Raw genomic sequence first — 7,607 nt, forward strand, 5'->3', positions numbered from 1 at the left:
AGCAGGCACCTTCCTTTGAGGGACCACAGGGATCTATGAAGGCGTTTACCTCACTAATGCTGACCGAGAAATTCCGTACTGACTGGCTGAGATTGCACTCCTGGGGGAGACTAAACTGCCGTTAGATTAGGTATTAAGTCTTGGTTTGGTGATGTGGGCGTAGCACAGGTGGCTCCATTTGAGGCCATTATTTAAGAGCAAGAAATTGCAGTTTGGGGACCACATTTTGTTTGGGGGACAAAGGATGATAGGTTTTAAGAATTCAGTGACCTTGAAAGTATAGACATAAATCTTGATGAAAGAATGGATTCCTCCACCTGTTTTTATAATTTATTGAAGTTAACCACTTGTCAGTCTACCTTGGGCAATGGCTGTTGGTGCAGCGAGTGTGCTTGTGCACACACGTAAACGTGTTTTGAGGTTAAGTGTGGTCATTTATCCGTAGAATTTTCAAACTTGTGGTGCCTCTGTAAAATTGTCGCTCAAGAAAATATCCCAGCTATTTTAAATATGAAGTAGGTACATTTAGTACCAAAAATGTCTCCTAAACCAAATTTTAATTATATTTGAATTATGCATGCCACAAACACTACTAATGCAATTTATTCTTGTGTTAGTTATTTAGGGTGTAGTGTTTTGGAACTGCTCAGGAATAATTTATAAACCTTGGAAGTTTTTCTCTGTATGAATTATAAGTGAGGTTTTTGAATGTTAGTGCTGAACTGAAATGTTTTTTGTGTTGTTTTTTTTTTTATCTCTGACCAGGAGGACTAAAACACCCAGGAAACCTGTAGGGAAGAAAGGATCCCAAACGAGTCTTAAAGACCCAGTTGGGGTAAGGTCTTCCTGTGAATTTGTGTGTGTTCTTTCTTCATTCCTTTTATGTCTTATATGTATGCTTGGAATGGATGGAGATGTGGAAGTGGAGTCAAAAGAACATTTAGTTAAAAGAACTGTACTAAATTGCTTAAGGCTGGTTCCAGCTTTCTAATTTTGTTTCTATATATGATTCATTAGTTCAGTAAAATGAAATTTTTGGTTGTCAACTACATGCTTACTATAACTAATTATAATTTGAAGAGTTAGATAATGAAAAATATTCAACTATCCCAGAGAATTCTTCATACTCTGTAAGATGGGAGAAAACTTTCTGCTTGGACGAGCATCCTCTCCCATCTTCTGGACCAGTGGTCGGCAAACCGCGGCTCGCGAGCCACATGCGGCTCTTCGGCCCCTTGAGTGTGGCTCTTCCACAAAATAACCACGTGCAGGCGCGCACGTACAGTGTGATTGAAACTTCGTGGCCCATGCGCAGATGTCGGTTTTCGGAAAGGAGATAGACGAAACAAGTATACAAGACGAGTGTGGATGGGAGAGTTGGAAGGGGTTGACCTCAGCGAACGTACCTCAATCAGATTGAGGACGTTTTTAGCAAAGGCCAGCTTAGGAGTACCCTAATTAAGTGAATAACAATGTACCTGCCTATATAGTTTAAGTTTTTAAAATTTGGCTCTCAAAAGAAATTTCAATCGTACTGTTGATATTTGGCTCTGTTGACTAATGAGTTTACCAACCACTGTTCTGGACTGTAACACACCAACTGATGGCACGCTTCATGAGGAAAGCCCCAAACTCCATACTTTATGGGACCAAGTTTAAGACTGATATAGAACAGTTTAATTCAGTCTAATGACTATTCATAATTGCATGTACTTCACTAGTTTCAGGCTTTCAAAAGCAGGTGACAGCACTGGCCGGTGTGGGTCAGTGGTTGGAACGTCAGCCCATGCACCAAAGGGTCGTGGCTTTGATTACCGTCACAAGCAGGATGATGATCCCTGGTCCTGGTCAGGATGCATGCATGAGGCAACCAGTTGATATCTCTCACATTGATGTATCTCTCTCTCTCTCTCTCCCTCTCCCTCTCCCTCCCTTCTCCCTCCCTCTCTTGTTTCTAGAACAGTGATGGCGAACCTATGACACGTGTGTTAGAGGTGACACACGAACTCATTTTTTTGGTTGATTTTCCTTTGTTAAATGGCATTTAAATATATAAAATAAATATCAAAAATATAAATCTTTGTTTTACTATGGTTGCAAATATCAAAAAATTTCTATATGTGACACGGCACCAGAGTTAAGTTAGGGTTTTTCAAAATGCTGACACGCCGAGCTCAAAAGGTTTGCCATCACTGTTCTAGAACATCAATAGAAACAATATCCTTGGGTGAGGATTAACAGCAACAACAACAACAAAAGGCAGGGGCAAACATAGGACTGTTGATTTGCTCTGGAATATTTTATTTTCATTTTTAAATATTTTTTAATTGATTTTAGAAAGAGGAAGGGAGAGGGAGAGAGAGATAGAAACATCAGTGGTGAGAGAGAATCATGGATCGGCTGCCTCCTGCACACCCCCTGCTGGGGATCAAGCCTGCAACCTGGGCATGTGCCCTGACTGCGAATCAAACTGTGACCTCCTGGTTCATAGGTTGATGCTCAACCACTGAGCCACACTGGCCGGGCTGCTCTGGAATATTTTAAATCTCCCCTTCACTGGTACTGGAATGTGTCTCTTGGTCTGAGGGAACCACATACTCTGCACATAGAGCTGAACAGTTTTTCCTCAACACTGTCATTGATTAAGAAAACCACATTTCAGATCTTGCATCTACTTACGTATACATTAAGTGTTAAGCTGGCAAGTTTTAATTGACATTCAATTCCAAAGAATTTGAACAGATTTTCAAATAATGCTCATTGTGTGATATGTTATTGATTTTTAGAGTTTTAAATTAGTAGTATAACTTTATTAAATTTGTGCCAATACAATAGTGAAAAGAAGCTTTGGGTTTGATGCTTTTGTTACCAAAATGTTTTAGATTTATGTGCATTTAAAATCTCTCATATCACCTGGCCAGTGTGGCTCAGTGGTTGAGCATCGACCCGTGAACCAGGAGGTCATAGTTCGATTCCCGTTCAGTACACATGTCTGGTCGATCCCCAGTTGGGATGTGAAGGAGGCAGTGATGATTCTCTTTCATCACTGATGTTTCTGTCTCTTTCTCCCTCTCCCTTCCTCTCTGAAATCAGTAAAAATATACTTTAAAAATAAATAATAAAATCTCTTATATCATATCTAATATCTGTAATTAACAGTCTTGGGTAGCAATTTTCATAGCTCTAAGTTTATTATATTGATCTCTTAATTTAAGACACCAAATATTTGTTGAATGGATGAATAGGAAGCTTAAATGAAAAGTCAGGTAAAAAGTCAACTTTTGTTCTTCAAACACTTCCTTGTATTTTCAGGTATACTGTAGGGTGCGCCCACTGAGCTTTCCCGATCAAGAGTGCTGCATAGAAGTGATCAATAACACAACCGTTCAGCTTCATACTCCTGAGGGGTACAGACTCAACCGAAATGGAGACTATAAGGAGGTACTTCCTATTGAAACCAAGCTGTTTTTACTTGATATGTTCTTTCCTGAATGGCTTTTTTATTTTTTTTAATTTAACAAAATTCATGTTGTGTTTTTTAATTTTTTTTGAAAGACCAACTTCACTGTAACCACCATACCTAAAGTTTTTAATTCCTGGGATATTCAGGCACACCTTTGGTATACTGGAGTTAGAGGATTGCTTTCTAGAAGATAATTTAATGTATGGGATATTTATTGCTTCTTAGAGGATATGTTAGGGATAGTTTAATGTGGAATGATATATGATCATGCTAGGAACAGACACAAAGTTTCGTATGTGGAGATTGAAATAACATTTAATAGGCATTGTACACTTGTACCTACCTCTTATGAAGTGTTTTTATTTTTAGTAAAATGTTGTGCAAAATGAGTTCAATTCAGTTTAACAAACACATTGTGCTAAGCTTGGAGGGTGGAAGGAGTTTTTTAAAAATAAGTGAGACACAGTCCTTGGCTTTATGGAGTTTATAGCTTGGTTAAGGGCACAGATGGTAAACAAGTAACACTCAAACAGATAAAAGGTGTGCTAAAAGAGATAACTGTGAGAATGCACAAGAAAGGATCAATTCAGGCTGTGGTTTATACTTTCAAGTTGCCATTCACTCTTTTGTGCACATTACTCCAGTGAAATGGTTCATCAAAAGCCCATCAGTGACACACCTCTTTGTCCTCATTATAATCTATTTCTCAGGAGTGCCCTCTTTCCTGAAACTCTCCTGTTCCCCCTGCAACTTTCCATGTTCTGTATCTCTTGGCCACTCTTTGCGGGCTCCTCCTCCTCTTCAAACCTCTAAATACCAGGTTGGACTAAACTCAGGGCTCTCTTCTCTATGTGTACTTTTCTATGACTGTAAATGTTGATTATATAGTAACTAGAGGCCCAGTGCATGAAAATTCATGCACTGGAGGGGGTGTCCCTCGGCCCAGCCTGCCCCCACTCACAATCCGGTAGCCCTCAGGGGCGGGAGGCGACCCAGCGATCAGGGGATGGCAACATCCCCATCACACCTTGGGCCGGCCCTGGGCAGCTGGGCAGCCGCCATCTGAAGCTTGCCTGTGCCTTGGGCCAGCCCTGGGCAGCTGGACAGCAGACATCTGAGGCTTGCCTGTACCTCAGGCCGGCCCTGGGCAGCTGGGAGGCTGAGGGGACTGGGGGACTCTGGAGGCAGGTGCGTGGATGGGCCCAGCCTTGCCATGCACCTGCCGCCCCAGTGGGACTGAGTGGACTGGGCGCCACCATCTTGTGGCGGTGGGCACTGCCATCTTTGGGGGGGGGGGCAGTCAATTAGCATATCCCCTCCTTATTGGCTGTGGGTGCCACCATCTTTGAAGGCGGGGCAGTCAATTAGCATATTCCCTCTTTATTAGATAGGATAATTCTGAAATTTTTATCTCCAACCTAAATCTTTTCTCTGGCTCTAAACTTGAACATCCACTGCTTGGATGTCACACAGGCATCTCAAATTTAAGATGTCCAACTCTTGATATTTTTCCCTCCCTCTAAATCACTTTCTCTCTTATCTTCTCAATAAATGGTGCCACCATATCTGTCTGTCTGCTCAAGCCAGAAACCTTGTTCCTACTTTCTCTGATTCCCCCTCATATCCTATTTATCAGTAAGTCCTACCACTTCTCCAATGTATATCTTGAACTCATCTTTTCTATTTCCACTGCCACCACCCTCGTATGAGCCCTGTTATTAATCATGGAGATCAGTGCTTCTCAAACTCTGGTGAAGGAGCAGCTTTTTGAAATTGTGACTGATACATTTATGCAGTTTTGCCACTTGAAACTAACCATGTCAGACAGCATAGAACCTGTTTATCTGTTTAGTAAGATAAACCCATTAATCACATCCTGTTGCAGCCATGCCAAATGGCTACAAAAGTTTCTAAACATTTCCTCTCAATTTCTGCAGTTATCTCCTAGACTGGAAACAAACATTTCTCAGAGAGGCACTGGTTTGCTGACCTTACTCTGAGTAGCATTGACAAGACTGCTGAAGCCCAACTGGACTGCCTGCTTCTACTCAGAATCTTCTCTAATCCATTTTCCACAGAGCAGCCAGATCTTTTAAAGCATGTCAGACCTCACCATTTTTATGTTTCAAACCTTCTAAGAAAGCTTTTAAATAGGCAAAATCCTACTTAATCTGCTCCTGTCTATCTGGCCACCTCATCTCTTAGTACTCCTCCAATCCTGATTCCTTAGATAAACCAGAATTCTGCCTGGACTTTTCCTTTGCTCTTATCATGGGAGGCTCCTCATCTTGTTTCAACTTAAATATCACCTCCTCAGAGAGTGTATCCAGACTACCTCAGAAGTAGCACTGCTCCCCCTTGTCACCTGATCTTGCAGTCACTTTGATAGCATTTACCACAATCTGTAGGTTTATCTACTTGTTTATTGTCTCTTTCCCCTGGTGTAAGGTAAGCATCAAGGGCTGTTACATCTTCTCTGTCTTGTTTGCCAAACAATAAATATGGATTAATCATGAATGAATGGTCCAGGGAGGCTTCATGGAGGAGTAGGTCTTTGAGGATATAAAATAGTTGAAAACGAACTTACTGAATTTTACTTATTAGAGTTAATTTCAAGTGTGTGTAATTAGTACTAAAGGTTTGGTGGAGATTAAAGGTTCTGTCTTGTGACACAGAAGGCAACATTGAATAATGGAAAGAGTGCTTTGATGCTAATTAGCTCTGTGGATTTAGGGCAAGTTCCTCCTTTGGGTCTCATTTTTCTTCACTGGGAAAGGAGGGATTTGTTCATGAGGACTTGGAGTCATCTGGGAGGTCATCTGACTACCATGCCAGTACTGTCCTGTATGTATCCTTTCCATTCTAACATTGTTTGTTCTTTTTATGAATTCTAAAGCTGTTTCACGGGAGTGGAAGAAAAACTTCCACAAAGGTGAGAGTTGCCCGGACTGAAGTAGGTGTGTGATCTTTAACAAGTTATAAAATGAGCGTAATAATTAATAGTACTTACATCAGAGGTTGTAAGAATGAAATGATTCATTACCATGCTAAGGTAGTGCTTGGGACATGGTCAGCGCTAAGTGTCAGCTGCTGCTGCTGCTGTTGTTATATTTGAGTACTAATCTATATGTCTCCTTTTGGGGGACAAAATTGCTGATTTTAAAAACAAGGGTCATGCCCTGCCGATGTGGCTCAGTGGTTGAGTGTTGATGTGTGAACCAAGAGGACACTGGTTAGATTCCTGGTCAGGGCACATGCCGCGTTGCAGGCGTGATTCCCAGTAGGAGGCATGTAGGAGGCAGCCAGTTGGTGATGTTTCTCTCTCATCGATGCTTCTATCTCTCTATCCCTCTTTGTTCCCCTCTCTCTAAAATCAATAAAAACATTTTCTTAAAAAACATAAGGGTCATGAGATTGGTATCTGAGCAGGTTTAGTTTAAGGTAAAGGTTGTAAAACAGAAAAATGGGGAGCCATTTGCCAAAGGCTGTAAATCATAATAAATTGTAATAAATACTCATGCACCAAATAACTCAGCACTGACATTTCATGAAGCAAAAACTGCAAGAAATTAAGGAAACCTGCAGAAACAATTGCAATATCTACAACCCAATAAAACTAAAAAATAATAAAAATAGAAATAGAACTCTAGCCCCTGAACAATTAGGACATTTTAATTTACATAATTTATACCCCAATCTCCAATGCAATTTTTTTATTTTATGCTGAATTTACCCCCAGACCATAAGTTTTTGTCTCTTCAGTTTCTTCTGGGATATCTTTTTCTTTTTTTAATTTTATGTTATTGTTTAAGGTATTACAAATAGTAGTACATATGTCTCCTTTTTTTTCTCATTGACCTCCCCCGGCCTCCCCTACCCCCCAGTGTCTTGCGTCTGTTTGTTGTGCTTATATGCATGCACACAAGTCCTTTGGTTGATCTCTTACTCCCCCCAACCCTCCCCTACCTTCCCGCTGTAGTTTGACAGTCTGTTCGATGCTTCTTTGCCTCTGTTTTTGTTCAACAGTTTATAATGTTCTTTATATTCTACAAATGAGTGAGATCATGTGGTATTTATCTTTCACTGACTGGCTTATTTCACTTAGCATAATGCTCTCCAGTTCCATCCATGCTGTTGCAAATGG

General features: G+C 40.7%; 1 protein-coding gene across 1 annotated transcript in view; it reads left to right on the forward strand.

The window, feature by feature from the left end:
* The first annotated feature begins 767 nt into the window (after positions 1 to 767).
* KIF23 (kinesin family member 23) overlaps positions 768 to 7,607 on the forward strand; it is a 36,749-nt gene continuing 29,909 nt past the window's right edge. The window contains exons 1-2 of the mRNA XM_014536315.1: positions 768 to 835; positions 3,313 to 3,441. The gene's annotated coding sequence lies outside the window, so the exon portion shown is untranslated. The remainder of the gene's footprint in view (positions 836 to 3,312; positions 3,442 to 7,607) is intronic.

This window comes from Myotis brandtii, unplaced genomic scaffold, assembly GCF_000412655.1.
Source record: "Myotis brandtii unplaced genomic scaffold, ASM41265v1 scaffold160, whole genome shotgun sequence".
Taxonomy (NCBI): domain Eukaryota; kingdom Metazoa; phylum Chordata; class Mammalia; order Chiroptera; family Vespertilionidae; genus Myotis; species Myotis brandtii.